Genomic DNA, 15747 nt, shown 5'->3' with positions numbered 1-15747 from the left:
CCCTTCCCTAGATGGCAAGCAGTCCTATATATGTTAGATATGTTGCAGTATATCCTAGATATAATATATGTTTGCAGAACCGAACAGTTCTCTTGTTGCACAGGGAGAATTGGATTCAGAAGGTATAAACAACCCGGGAAGAAAAACAAAAATGCAGATAGTTCACATTCGTTTCCCAGTGTTCTTTCTTTGGGTGTAGCTGCTTTTGTCCGTCATTTATCAATTGAAACTCAGTTAGGTCTCTTTGTCAAAGAAATCCACTTCCATCAAAATATGTCCTCATACAATATTGTTGTCGAAGTGTATAATGATCTCCTAGTTCTGCTCATCTCACTTAGCATCAGTTCATGTAAGTCTCGCCAGTCCTCTCTGTATTCATCCTGCTGGTCATTTCTTACAGAACAATAATATTCCATAACATTCATATACCACAATTTACCCAGCCATTCTCCAATTGATGGGCATCCATTCATTTTCCAGTTTCTAGCCACTACAAACAGGGCTGCCATAAACGTTTTGGCACATACAGGTCCCTTTCCCTTCTTTAGTATTTCTTTGGGATATCAGCCCAATAGAAACACTGGTGGATCAAAGGGTATGCACAATTTGATAACTTTTTGGGCATAATTCCAGATTGCTCTCCAGAATGGTTGGATTCGTTCACAGTTCCACCAACAATGCATTAGTGTCCCAGTTTTCCTGCATCCCCTCCAACATTCCTGTCATCTTAGCCAATCTGACAGGTGTGTAGTGGTATCTCAGAGTTGTCTTAATTTGCATTTCTCTGATCAATAATGATTTGGAACACTCTTTCATATGAGTGGTAATAGTTTCAATTTCATCCTCTGAAAATTGTCTGTTCATATCCTTTGACCATTTATCAATTGGAGAATGGCTTGATTTCTTCTAAATTTGAGTCAGTTCTCTATATATTTTGGAAATGAGGCCTTTATCAGAACCTTTAACTGTGAAGATGTTTTCCCAGTTTGTTGCTTCCCTTCTAATCTTGTTTGCATTAGTTTTATTTGTACAAAGGCTTTTTAATTTGATGTAATCAAAATTTTCTATTTTGTGATCAATAATGATCTCTAGTTCTTCTTTGGTCACAAATTTCTTTCTCCTCCACAAGTCTGAGAGATAAACTATCCTATGTTCCTCTAATTTATTTATAATCTCGTTCTTTATGCCTAGGTCATGGACCCATTTTGATCTTATCTTGGTATATGGTGTTAAGTGTAGGTCCATGCCTAATTTCTGCCATACTAATTTCCAATTATCCCAGCAGTAAAAATAAATTCTTGAATAAATAGTTTAGGCTCTTCTTTTCCCATTAAGAACTAGTGATCAGAAGTATAGACTGAACTTAAAAATTAATTCCTCTAGACTAACAATATTTAAGGGAACAGATACAATTCTAATCCAGTGTCCCCTCTCTCTGAGGAAAGCAGAGTAGCTAACTCCTGACCTCAACTTCTTTCTTCCCTTTTTAGCAGTAATCAAAGCATCTGTTAGAGAAGGGTAGAAGGAAGACATGCTAGAAAAATATATTCTTGCCTCCCTATAAGCTTTATCTAGACAGATTCACGTGGACATTCTTAACCTATATGAGCCAAACAACAGTTCCACACACTATACTCTACATATTCCTTTCCAAATTTCAATCTATGAATATTTAGTTTAATCCATGCAACAAATATATAATGAAAACACTATATTAAGGCAAATCTTGCTTTGATACAATCTTTTTACAACTTAATTTATAGCCATTTCATTTTATGTGTTCTGCATTTATTCAAATTGTTTTTGAAACAGACTATTAATACATTTTCTTCTACTGATATGTCCTTGAAAGCTGCATACATCTTTTAAAATATGTATTATTTTAACAACTCCGTAAAAAGTATGCATTTGTACCAGAATAAAAATCACAACTAATTCTCAATTTCCACATTCCACCCCAGAAATTGCTTTGTGAATTTGGTTTATTTCTTTGCCCTACTATGGAACAGTTAGACATTGTTCTCTGCATCTAAGATTTCATCTTGTGTTCTCCTACCTCTGTATATTTGTGTATTTCTCATACCAACTTTCTCCAGATCTCTCCTTGACTGTTGAAATCCATCTCCTCTTTCAAAAGATGGACCATTTAGTCAAATTTTCTTCATTAGGTCCTTCCTGTCCTGTGCCTCATTCTTGAATTTTCTTTTTGTCCTCTCCTATGTACTTAATCTCTGAATAGCTTAGAGTCCAGTAACAGATTGTATGATTTTTATCTGATAACCAGTCTAAATAAGTTCAGTGGCTCATCACCAAGTTGGTTAGAAGGTGATTCTTTTTTTTTTTAAACTAATAGTAACTTATAAATATCATTGGTTAAGTTATACAGGAGTTTAAATCGTATCAACACTAATGAAATAATAGATTTTGATGAATTGAAAGTATGTACTTGTTTTTACTTGCATTAATTTTATGTAGGTATAGGTCTCAACATCTATTAGATTGTAATCTCCTTGAGAGAAGGATTTAATATCCTTTTCCAAATCTGAATCCCTATAGTCCATCATAGTGTGCTTCATATAGTATTTAAATATATTTTGTGGAATTAAATTAAACAATATGGATTTCTCTTGGACTGGACAGTGAATTATATTTTCCTTATAGATGATTTGTTGATTTGAAAATTAATTCTCAAAGATGAGTTGAGGATTGGGGGATTGGAAGCTCTCTGTTGAAAGATACTGGGATAACCTAATTGCTGTCTTTCTGTCGTATTATTGAGGAATAGGGTCTTTGGTCTCATCTCTAGTTCACTTGTTCCATCAGTGATTGCCTCTGTCTTTGAAAGGGTGTCTTCTCTTATATCTAAAAATATGTTTAGGTCTTCCTTCTTATCCTTAAACATACATTCATACACATATTTCTCTGACATTTTAATCTTTTCATAGAATTATGGATTTAGATCTCAGAGTCTACCCATGGCTAAATGTTTCAAAAATGTGTATTCTCTACCAGTTTACTCTTTAATTCATTGCAGTATTGTCTCCATTCCTGTTATTCTACTAGAATTATTCTGTCAAAAGTCAGCAATATCTTCCATATACTAGAATTCAATTTTTTTTCCTTCTTCTCTTTAACCTCTATGATTCATTTGGCATTTTCAACCTTGATAAAATTTTCTTGGTTTCCATGACAAGACACAGCATTTCTTATGTTCTCCTACCTACCTTTCCCATCATTTTCCTTCTCTCTTGCTGGCTCTTCTTTTTCCTCCCACTCATTCCCAAAATATTGGTATTAAGCAAGGTTATATTTTTTAACCTTAGATTATTAATTTTTGGTTTGAAAGTGGATTTTCTATCCCCCTTCCCTCTTTTATGCACTTATTTATTTAAAACTTAAATGTAAAACAAGAAAAAAAAATAGAAAAAGGAAGATAGAAAAACAAAACAAAACAAAGACAAACAAAAAAAATTTGTCATGTGCCAGCAGAACATCAGGGAGGATTCAAAATATATAACAATAAAATTTCAAGAAAGCATATGTAATAATAGACTTTGTATTTATGACTGTACATCTTTTCTTTGCTTCCTTGTAAGTTTTCTTTTGTTCTCTACTATGTATTTTTTATTTTATTCTTTTTTTCTCCCCTTTCTTCCCCCCTTAATTGTCCCAAGCAGGCTATAGTTAAGCATGTCTATGTTTATGCATGCATATAAAAACACACACATACACACATGTACACACATATATACATACATATATGCATACACAATAAATACATACACATGCATCTAAAATAATAGTAATATAGCTGACATATAAATTTCTCTCTTGATTGAATCTTTTTTTAGTTTGACTTTGTCTAAGATCAATCTTTACTACCTCTACTTTTTTCTCTAATAAATTCTATTCTTGATAATTATTATTATGTTTATGTATATCTCTTATTTCCTATTCCTGTTAGCTCTACTTCATTTTTTACTTGTTAACTTGCCTTGCTATTACTTAACCTCCCTATAAAACCTTATTTAGATCTCAGAGACCACCCATGGCTAAATGTTTAAAAAATGTATATTCTTTACCTGTTTACTCTTCAATTCACTCTACAATTCAATTACTCTACTAGAATTATTCTCTTAAAAGTCAGCAATATCTTCCAGATGAATAAAATTCAACTTTTTCTTCTCTGTAACCTCTATGTTTTATTTGGCTCCCCTGCTATGCATCCCTTCCTTATCCTATTCAGGAGGTGAAAGTTCCTGTGGTTGAGGCTGTCTCTGAAGCCAGCTAGCATGGAGCTCCCTGCTTGGGGTTTCAGCAGAGCTAGCCTGGAAATGTTAATACTGCACACTGGTTAATCCTCTATCCTGGGGCCTTTGCTCTGGTCTTTTCTAGTTGTCCTAAGAGGACTCCTGTTCTGTCCCAAATCTTATTTGTTTTTCATAGGACCATGTTCACTCTGAGGCACAATTTTGTTTTGTTTGTGGGGAAATCTAGAGGGCTTGGAAATTTTTTTTTTTTTAACCTATTCTGCTATCTTCCCATAATTCTCCTCTCTATATTTTTTGAAACAAATCAGCAATCGTCTCTATTCTTAGGCTTTTTAATATGCCTCACAGTGCTTAATTCAGGCCATTATAACATAGAATCTCAATAAATTGTTCTTTAGTTGAAATGTGACTATATTTGAAAGTGCACTTTTCTCAGTGTGCCAGTACACACACACACACACACACACACACACACACAGAAGTGTGTGTGTGTGTGTGTGTGTGTATGTATATCATCATATCATGTATATGTATATGTATATGTATGTATAAAGAAACCATTATTCCACCTGCAATTACCAGGTAGAGGTTCTGTATAGATATCTCTAATCACAGATATTTTTCTTCCCACTAGTTAATCTGCAAAATCAAATCATCCTTGGTACTTGCATGTCTTTCTGATTCCTGAGCTCTAAAATCTCACTCCTACTTTCCCTCTACCTACATCACTTGTGGACTTCTTTGGACTTCATCATGCTCCTGCACTGGGTACCTTCTGTACTCTGCCTTCTCCATCTTTTCAGTTTCTTGTTGTGTTACCTTCTTTTCCAATAGGTGACTGAATAGCAACCTCCATATAGACACTTTAATACAAACATCCTTATTACCCCATAAAAAGTTTTCTGAAATGACTATTTTAATAATTCAAAGTATATGTCCTATGTATGAATGATAGGTCCTTAGTAGTTTTCTTAAAAATGAAAAATGACATTATTGATGAATAATTTTGTTTAAAAATTTCAATTAATCCAGACAATTATTTTCAAATTGGAGGAAATTTTATTGTACATGTTTACTCCTCACATCCATATCCAGACAGTTTCTATAATACTTGCGTTATTAACAACTATCACATCTGTCTTTTCTCTAGCTATACCACAACTACCCAAGGTAAGATAATCAGCATCTCTTCGACTGAAGTATTGTAATATCCTCCTAGGCTTCCTGGAGCTAATGAGTGCTCTTTTTCAATCCATCCTTATTGGGGTCCCCCAGCTGGTGCAGGCCTGCTGACACAGATGGAGTCTGAGCACTTACCTACAGTTATCATCGCCTCTCTGACCTTTGGACGTCTCTGGATACGACAGAGTAGTCAGATACTACTAATGTAGTTAGAAAAACTTTATTGCTTGGTTACATCATCTTGTCTCTCCTTCCTTTCTCTCCCTCCGCTATCCTGTACTTATACCCCTTTCATCTGCCTTGCCAACGTGCCCCAGCAACAAGTATGTGTATAGCTTGTGTATCCAGGAGCCCAACTCCTGAGACAGTGGGGACGATCTCGATTTAGTGCATCCTCGATGCCTGTCCTGATGTGTCTACAGGATGTGCTCTGGACATGTAGTCAGCCAGACAGAACATACACCTGAGGCCTCAACATCCATTCCCAAGAGTGAGCTGACTGAGATCCACAGACCACAAGGGTCAGGTAGCACAAGACTTGTTTTTGCACAGACTTGTGCTTACGCAAATGGAGCATTGTGTGCAAGGTACATGATGAAGGGTCACAAGATTAATGCAGACCCTTATTTTGTTCCCTAGCACTCTTGTTGCTATGTTCCCTAGCACAACCTCTCCATCAGCACAATGGATATTTCTAGAGTTCAGGTATGACCATGTAACTATTACTAAAGAACCTTTGATGACTTCCCATTGCCATGCCTTGGAGATAAAATACAACTTCCTTTGCCCCTTGACATTTTTTTACAATTCAACTCCAGTCTATCATTCTAGGCTGAACAATATTACCCTATATTTATTTGCAATTCCCTGTATAAAGAGAGCTGAAACTCTGAAAAAGGTGTGCTTGAATCATTCAAGAGAGCACCTAAGGTTAATTACCTATTTGATGTGAGATAATAGCTCTATGTACATATTTACCGTGTTTCCCCGATAATAAGACCTATCCTGAAAATAAGCTCTTCCCTTACTGTGTAAGATTCCTCTAAAATAAGCCCTCCCCCGAAAATAAGCCCTATTGAGATTGCTACTGTAGTGAAGGTGATCCCCTGCGCTACACGCTACATTACAGTACCCTCTGTATGCACCGTCCCCCTCTTCCCCCGGGTGAAACACACCCCGCGCTCCGAGCTGCATGCAATCAGAGGTGCAGCAGTGAGCGCGTCATCCTGTTCTTCTCCAGTGATTTGCTTGCTGGCGCCATTGAAAGCAGTGCTGCGGAGGAGAGCTGAGGCAGGACAACATAGAAACCCGGTATGTAAGGGGGAGTGAGAGGGCATGATGGAGGATAAAAGAAGAACTCAGGGGGCATGATGGAGGATAGAAGAAGAACTCAGCCAGCACTCACTGCGCTAAAGAAATGAAGAACTTCCTTGCAGAGAGAAGAATAGATCAAGTAATGATTCCTGCAGGAATGACTGCCTATCTCTAGACCCTTGATATTGCAATGAACAAGCCATTCAAGACCATTTGCACATGGAAGTCAATGACTACATTGAAAATAGAATGGAAAGAAATCAGCGTGGAAACTTTGTGAAGCCCTGTCTGCAAAAAGTCGTGACTTGGGTGAAGAAGTCATGGGATAAAATTACTGACAACTGTCTCCAAGGCACTATGAGCAGATTACCTGGACAAGACATGTTCATTTAAAGAGAGCTATATTGCTGGACATGACAGATTGGGTCCACTTCTTCTGAAGGAAATAGAGGCGCAAGACATCCAGGATGGAATTCAGGGTATGGACACTTATGACGATGTTGTTGAAGAAGATGACATGATCATTATTGAATAAAGGTACTTTTTTTTGTTCACATTTACCTGTTTATTAAAATTGCTGTCAATGTTCACTAAAATAAGCCCTCCCCTGAAAATAAGCCCTCTGGTGTTTTTCTGTCCAAAAAAATATTAAGACAGTGTCTTATTATCGGGGAAACACGGTAGATGAGATGGTGATATGATGGCTCTCTTCACCACTGGTGCTTGCTGAATGTTTTGGTAGTGAGATAATTGTAGGCAAGGATTGGAAGGCTGGGGGAGAGAAGTTAGAGTCACTTGGTGGCAGGACAAGGAGGAGAGAGGCTGGAGATTCCAGAATCCAGGATATGTCTTTGGCAAACCTTGTGGCAGCTTGCCTGCCTCCTTCACTTCTCCCACTAAAGATAAAGGACTTTGATTTATCCTGATTCTGGCTGATCCTGAGGCCCTCCAGGGAGCTAGTCCAGAGTATTATAGTATTCTACATTATAGTACAATAGTATTCTACATTTTATAGTAGTCTATATTTTACTTCTTATTTATACAATACTTAATTGTATGATAATATTCTACATTTTACTTTATCTTTGAACAATCTATTCCAGTAAGTACAATGCTTTTTTCTGTTCTTAAATCCCTAGTTTCCTTCAAGGCTAAGCTCATGCTATTCCCTGATTTCCCCAGTTGTCAGTCACTTCCTCCAAGGCATTATATATTTAATTTGCTATCAAATGAGAACTATTTTTGTTAATCTCTTTGGAAATCTTAAAGCTCTAAATAAATGTTATTGATGATGATGATAATGATGACATAAGCAGTGCCATCCCATGGAGTATGCTCAAGGTTGTACTTCCTGGTTCTGATTGGCCCAGGATTTAGGAACTGGGGAGAAGATGAATTTCCTGGCTGTTTTTGAACCTTTGATATCTCAGTGCTGAAAAAGGTTTGTCACTTTCTGAAGGTAGAGCCATGAACATCAAAACTTCCATTTAAGGAGAGAGCTAAAGGCAGTCCTCTCTTCATTTCCCATTAGGTTAACTTGCTTTGAATTTCTCCATGATATCATCATGGTCTAATAAACTCATCATTAAGAAATTTCAACATATTGAAAAATCAAAACAACTTTGGTATTCACATTTTATCAGTACCCACTGCCCCCTGATCTGAGGGTAGATCTATGAGTTTCAAAACACTATTTGTGGACTTCTTTGATCTTAATTATGATCCTCTATGAGATATCTTTTGCACTCCTCATATTTTCAGCTTCCTGTTGTGTGTTGTCTTCCGGTTAGAATGATAGCTTCTTGAGGATAGGGATTGTCTTTCTTTTTATTTGTATTTCTATCCTGATTATTCAGCACAATGTCTGGCACAAAATAGATGGCACCCCAACAAGGCACAAAATAGACAAAGTACTGGTTCAGGTAAAAAAAAAGTCACCTTCTGACTTTTCCTTCTTCCTCAACAGTCCAAGTAGAATCATGTAACAGATTTTCAGTCAAGGAGAGAGAATGACCTGGTCCTTTCATATCCTGGGATAAATTTAAAGCATAGCAGCTAGAAATAGTGGTACCTGCTGACAAGCTTGCACTATGACTTAGTCTTCTTCTTATCCATTTTAGTTTTCTTTTCTAAGTAGATAACTGAGCAGCAATCTCCATATGGACATGTGGAAGTTTGGAGATAACCACATGGATTTGAGTGGTCTGATAGTCTAGCCAACTGATGGCAAGGAGAGTTTCTAAGGAGATGATTACTAGCAGTTAGATTGATTTAGTTCAAGCACCAAAATGATATGAATGATGTGGGTGATGTAGTCACCAGATGATGGTAGGCATTAAAAATTGAGGTTCAGTCATGTGAAGAATTCACAATGGCCATTTTTTTTTTTTTAGCAAAAAGTTAATTTATTTAGGAAAGAGGTTTCAGACAAAATGAAGGAATACAATAGATACCAGGAATGATAAATATGAAATAGAATAGAAGAGTGTATATGAAAGAAGTTCCTCAGTGGAACTCACAATTACTTAGTGGAAAGCATCCCATGTGATTGAGAATGCCCTTAGGTGGCAGGCTAAATTCTGAAAGGGATTTAGCACCCTAAAAGAATTAGTTAATTGTAAAGAGGAGAAGTGGGGTTGAGAAGGCCAGTGAAGTTCGAGGAGATACCATGTGGCATGGAGGAGGGGTAAGGAGAAAGACACCATAAGGCAGAGCGCTTATATTATGTCTTCTATCTGGAATTCTCTCTTTGTGTAGGCTATTGCAAAAGTTCATGCCAGAAGTGATGATAGCTGTGTGAATAGTCATATATGAGAAATATTAAGGTAGAAATGACAAACCTTGACTGCAGATTGGATATGTGGGGTGATTGTGAGTTGAGGGGTTGAGGATGACTTCAACTTTGTGATCCTGGTTCCTTGATAGTAATAGGAAAGTTTGAAAGAGATGAGAATTTTGGGGGAAAGATAATGATTTCTGTTTTGGATTTGAGTTTGAGATATCCAAAAGGCAGTTTGTAATTTAGGACCAGTGCTCAGAAGAAAAACTAGGGCTCAATATATAGATCTCAAAGTCATTTATATAGATATGATAATTTAACTCATGGGAGTTAATGAGATTACCAAGAGAGATAAGGAGAGCTAGAACATTCCAGGGGAATATTTATAGTAGGAGTTGAATTAGGAGAGAGAGCAATGTTATTGTTAAAAAAAAACAAAAAACAAAAAACAAACAAACAAACAAAAAAAAAAACACCAGAAACAAAAACAGAGGAAAGGGCACTCAGAAGGTGATCAATAGTGTACTAGAGATCAAAAAAGATGAGGACTGAAAAAAGGCCATTATTAGACTTGGCAAGTAAGAGATCATTGGTAATTTTGGAGAAAGCAGTTTTTACTGAATGAGTTGATAAAATTGGAAGTCAGATTGTAAAGGGCTTAGAAAAAAGTGACCAAAACTATCCCAAGCCTCATATTTTATAGGTAAGGCAATTTAAGTCCAGAAAGGTAAGTGGAAACCATTATCTCTAGATGTGGAAACTAATATTCTTTGTCATTTTCCCTCCTTCTTAAATCCTCAACATTAAATGGTAGTAAAACAGAAACATCTTGAATGACACCTTTGGACGCTTAAATTGGAAGACTTTGGTTCAAATCCCACCTCTGACCTTTTCTGTATGACTTAACAGATTCTTATGGAATTATCTTTAGAAGAATTGCCAACCTACATTGGACTGCTTACTGTCTAGGGGAGGCAAGAGGGGAGGAGACGGGAAAAAATATGCAAGGTGAATGTTGAAAAGTATCTTTGGAAGTATTTGGAATAATAAAAAGCTACTTAAACAACAACAACAACAACAACAACAACACCACAAAATTATCTAATAACCTCCCTCAGCTAGTTTCTTCATCTGTAAAAACAGGCGTTAGACCGTATGGCCTCTGATATCCCTTCCATCTCCAGATCTCAGCTCTAATGAGGCACAGCAGCCTGTCCAAACGTGGCAATTGACTGGGCTCGGAAGGTCCGCGTCCAAAACCCGCCTCCGAGGAGGCGGTCACTTCTCCTGACAGGTCAAACCAAGAAAAGACACATGGCTTAGGCGGGTGGCATTCCAGTGTTCCGGGATGGGCATGGTGACAGTACAGGAAGATGATGCCCCTGGCCCTTGGATGACCCGTGCGCAATCTGGCAGGAGGGGAAAGGTGGCGCGACAGCCCCCGGGGAGGGAGGAAGAAGCAAATCCCTCGCCACGTGGGCGCCTGTCCCTCCTGTTCCAGGCTGGATTCAGTTTCCAGAGATCACACCTGCCGCTCCACTAGTGGTGGAGGGGAGGCGGCCAACCCCGGGGGCTGGGTCAGAGAAGCAGGGCAGCTTGGTCTGGGACACAATCTCACCAGGCTCTTGGCCCTGAACCTGGTCTCTCAAAGGCCCTTTCCGCTCCGACTTGCTTATACATAGTTCCTTTAAGTCCTTCCCACCGGTGGGACCCGGGTCAGGATCAGAATCAATCAAGGGCAGCTGGGAATCCTATGGGGGAGGGACAAGAGGTGGACGTGGAGGAAGAGCGGGGTAAAGGAAAGGGCCGCGGCCCGGGGAACCTTGGCCGTAGCTTAGCCAATCCCCAAGAGGCATCTGTGAGCTTCAGCCAATCGGCGCCCGTTTTGTTTCAGGGTGGGTCCCACCCCCTTTACACCGACTCCCTCTCTCCTCTGGTCTGGCGCCTCCTTAGTTTTGGCTGCTCTTTGAGGGTCATCGCAGTTGGCCACCACCGGAGCCTCCGAACAGGGCAGTGGGAATTAACTCTGCTGGCGCTTCTCGGGTTCCCCTGCTGTTGTCACTGAGGATGAGTGCCCAGTCCGCCGAGTGCAGACCCCGTGGAGACCGCCGGCGCTGTTTTATCTAGCGACTGGTGAGGGGCGGTCAGGGGGCGGGGAGGCGAGCCCGAGCCCCGGAGGGGGGTCCATGTTGCCCCACCCGGCCGAGCTGTGTGTGTGTATGAGTGTGTATGTTCGACAGTGTTAGGCCCCGCCCGAGGGTGTTGATTTGAAGACCGGGCGAGGGGTGGCTTGGGTTAAGGCCCTCTGCAGATGAATGGTCAGTTGGTTAATTGGTGGTGGCACCACCTGCCTTCGTGGATGTCGTGTCTTGAGTCCCTGACCTTTGGTTTGGGCCACCTACCCCTCTTCCACCCCCTATCCCTTACTTGTTCTGGGGCTCCTGTGGCCCCAGAGATCCAAACCGTGGTTTTTGTAAGTAACCACGATTGGAGAAAAGTCTCCTTGTGCTTAAGTTGAGTAGATGAAATGCGGAAACGGGAACTTATTTTCAAACCAATCTAATTTTAAAGTTCCTTAGTACTTTGGCAGCAGGACAAACCTTTTTCTCTTTCCCCGTCTCTCACACCCTCTAGCAGAGGTTGAAGAACGATTTAGGTCTCATTTTTAAAATCCATAAATTAATATTTTCACAAAAATTTTTGAGTGGCGGCAGAAAAGAAATATATGCATTCACACCTTGGAATACGTTCCGTATCCTGTTTTTTGTTTCTGCCTTACTGTGGAGTGGAGTGCAAATCCAAATACCCAAGTACTTTTTTGTTGTTGTTGAATCCCCAAATGTTAAAAATTTTTACTTTATTCTGATTTTAAAGTAACTTAAAAAAATTAATTGTCAACTTTTTTGAAACTTATCTACTTTGAGTTTTGCACCACATTCCATAAAAGAGCAGAGAATCAGCACAATCGGCAAACAGTTTGGAAGAAGTGTTGGTTGAAATTGCTGCTCTTGTGTATTTGTCCCATTTCATATGGTTGTTGAAATAAACATTTTGAAAAGTGTAAGAAGCTTTTGTGTACAGAGCAGGTAGGGTTAGAAAATAATTCAGTATTCTGTTTTGAAAATAATTTGAATAAATGTCAAATTTTATTTCTTTTTATATGGGAGAAAATATTTGCCATATACAATAAAGTTTCCCTTAAAAGTAAAAAAAAAAAAAATGCAAATTTTAGGGCAGCTATGTGGCACCGTGTATATAGCACAGCAGATCTGCTATCAGGAAGATGTGAGCTCGAACCCAGTCCTGAACACTAGCCTCGTGACCCTAGGGAACTCATTTAACTTTGTTTGCCCCAGTTTCTTCATCTGTAAAATGAACTGGAGAAGGAAATGGCAAACCCTTCTAGTATTTTTGCCAAGAAAACCACAAATGTGTTCACAAAAGTAGAATATTACTGAGCAACAACAACATTGTACTAATAGAGGTTTGGAATACATTTGCTGTTTGTGATTCAGTGAAGCTTTTGATAAAATAATAGAGAGAAAAATAACAGCTTTTAGAAAAATTATAATAAAGGATTATAATAACCCTAACCGTAACCTTATGTGAAAAACAATTTTAGTGTTATAAAAAAGATTGCTTTTGATTCTGGCTAGTCACTTAAGTATTTCTTTTAAGAATCATAGAATTTTAAAACTGAAAAGCTCCTTAGGGATTATCTAAATTAACTAATTTTATAGATGAGGATCATAGATTCAGCGTTTGAAGGGACTCGAATACATAATTTATGTAATCCTTTTCATTTACAGATGAAAAGATTGAGGCCCTAAAAGGTTAAATGACTTGTTTGAGGTCACTGAAGGTAGTGTTAATAAGTTGAGAGTGTAAATCCTCTGATTCTAAATCCAAAGCTTTTCTCCATGTTGCCTCTGGTACAAATCTATATAACAGTTTGGATTTGTGAAACATTTTGGTAATCATTTGGCAATTATTTAGTACCTGATATGTATATGGTCTTTGAGACTGTTAGGGGGAAAACCATATGAATCCTTCCAAGATATCTTGGGCTTTACTGGTTAGATTTTTTTCTTAAGGACCAGGTCTTAAACCAAAACCAATCTGATTATAATTGGCCACCAGTAGGTCTTAGACCAAGCCCCATTTAGTCATGTTTTGGGTCCTGATTAACTCAGATTGAATGGAAACAGCCATCTTTTCTGCTTTGGGCAGACCTTTTGGAAAGACCAGAATGTCTTCTCCCAGATTCATTTATTCATTTAGTTTTTTTTGGATTAGGAGAAAGTTCTTTGCATCAATTGCTGCCTACCCTTAATCACTGAATGGGTGTGACCTCAGTCAAAAAGAGCCAAGCCTTTCCTTTTCATCCAGGGTCATGTTCAGTCATTCTCATTTATACCTAGTCACTGGACCCAGGTGGCTCTGGAGGAGAAAGTGAGAAAGGGGACCTTGCACAGCCATTTCTCACTTAAATCCAATTCACTTGTGTGTCATGGCATTCCCAACAAGACCCTAGGGAATTTAGGATCTGGTTGGAGAAAAAAGACAAGCACATAAAGAGATGCTAATATAATTGAAGACATTAATTCTGTATCATTTTATAATTGATTCTATTCTGTAATTAATCCTATTCTGTATTACTGCCCCGTTTTGTATGATTACTCAAACCACATTTCTGTTCTCGAGTTAGTTCAAGAATTCAGTTAAAGTTTGATGGAAAAGTTATCTTTCATGCTGGTATCCCTGGGATAGTTCATAGATATCTTTTTAGCCCCACAAAATTACCATCTTCGAAAGATAAATCTTTTCCTGTCTCTGGGTAGTTTCTGGAGTTTTTTATCTCTTCCAAAGAGAATCTTAGTCTTTTACTTGTGTATTTCTTAGTAAAGACTACAATGTAAAGATGGGTTCGCTAAAACAATTAGCATTCTTTGTTAGGCAGAGATTAGCCTCACCTAAATGTCAGCCCATCTTTTCTGTATAGTCATTTGTAATGTTCTTGCCCAAACTTACAATTTATCAATTGTGATCCCCCCCCCCGTTTTTAATGCTCTACCAAGACCCCTTCTTTGTTAATAAAAAGGATCTTTTTCTTCTCTAGCTGGCTTTGTTGAGTTTGCTAGTCTGACTTAAATTTGTTAACAGCTAAACATGTCACTGTTAATTGCTTGGAGTCTGTATCTTAGTCTACCTTGATTAAATTTACTTAGGCCATAAGGCAATATATAAGTATTATATATTCATGTGTGTGTGTGTGTGTGTGTGTGTGTAGTACTAAGATGAAATTTCAGAAGAGGGAGAAATTACTGTGGGAAAAATTTATAAAGGAGATGATACTTGAGTTAGACTTTGGAATATGGATGCAAATTAATTAGGTGAGAGGAGTGAGGAAAGCACTACAGGCAGGTAACATGGGATAAATAAAGACTTGGAAGTCAAACAGTGGAAAACATTTCAGGGACTGTTAGTAACTGTATGGACAGAGTGAAAACTTCTCTTATGTATCTGTTAGGATACTGGATTGGAAAAGCAAGTTGAGAACATTATATAGTGCCTTAGAGATCATAGTAAGGAGTCTGGGCTTTCATTTTTAAGTTTTAAAGGAGAGGAATGATAGAGCCAATCATTGTTTTAAGGAACTCAGGTAGTTTAATCTGGCCTTGATATGCTTAATAAATTGTATTGGGAAGACACTGGAGACAGAAAACAAGAGTCTCTTAAAATGGTATCGATTTAGGCAATGAAGGGTACTTTCTGTGGGAATAGAAAGATAGAAACAGATACAATTTGAAAAACATTGGGAAGAAATAATTAATTGAACTTGGTACAAAACTTAGTTCTAAAGTACTGACTGGTGTAGGGGCTGAGAAATAATCCTATTGACAAGGCTACTCTTAGACATTTTTAGGTTTACTAAATGAGACTAACAAGGGGAAATGTCCAGGCAGTTTAAGAAATCACATTGTAGTTTAAAGTAGAGAACATGGCTAAAGACAAAGATTTATTTGCCTTATGAGTGTAGGAAAGAGTGTAGAGACTACTTTAGAAGGCCAGTGAGCCAGCCTTGAAGGCTACAGATTTGGGTTATGGAACAAGAACTATCAAATAGAGAAAAGGATGGATCAAAAATGGGAGAACCAGGATATCATAAGGAAAAGAATATTATGCAGGGATCAGCAGTTT

At 38.1% G+C, this 15747-nt stretch overlaps 1 protein-coding gene across 3 annotated transcripts in view; it reads left to right on the top strand.

Moving 5' to 3' along the window:
- Nucleotides 1-9181: 9181 nt before the first annotated feature.
- The window catches only part of IBTK (inhibitor of Bruton tyrosine kinase), a 95357-nt gene continuing 88791 nt past the window's right edge, over nt 9182-15747 (top strand). For 2 of the 3 annotated variants that reach the window (XM_051997322.1, XM_051997321.1), the window contains exon 1: nt 9183-11679. The gene's annotated coding sequence lies outside the window, so the exon portion shown is untranslated. Of the gene's footprint in view, nt 11680-15747 lie in introns of all 3 variants that reach the window. The other variant, XM_051997323.1, reaches the window with a different exon arrangement.

This window comes from Antechinus flavipes, chromosome 4 (assembly GCF_016432865.1).
Source record: "Antechinus flavipes isolate AdamAnt ecotype Samford, QLD, Australia chromosome 4, AdamAnt_v2, whole genome shotgun sequence".
NCBI lineage: Eukaryota > Metazoa > Chordata > Mammalia > Dasyuromorphia > Dasyuridae > Antechinus > Antechinus flavipes.
This window is presented reverse-complemented; position numbering and strand designations above follow the sequence as displayed.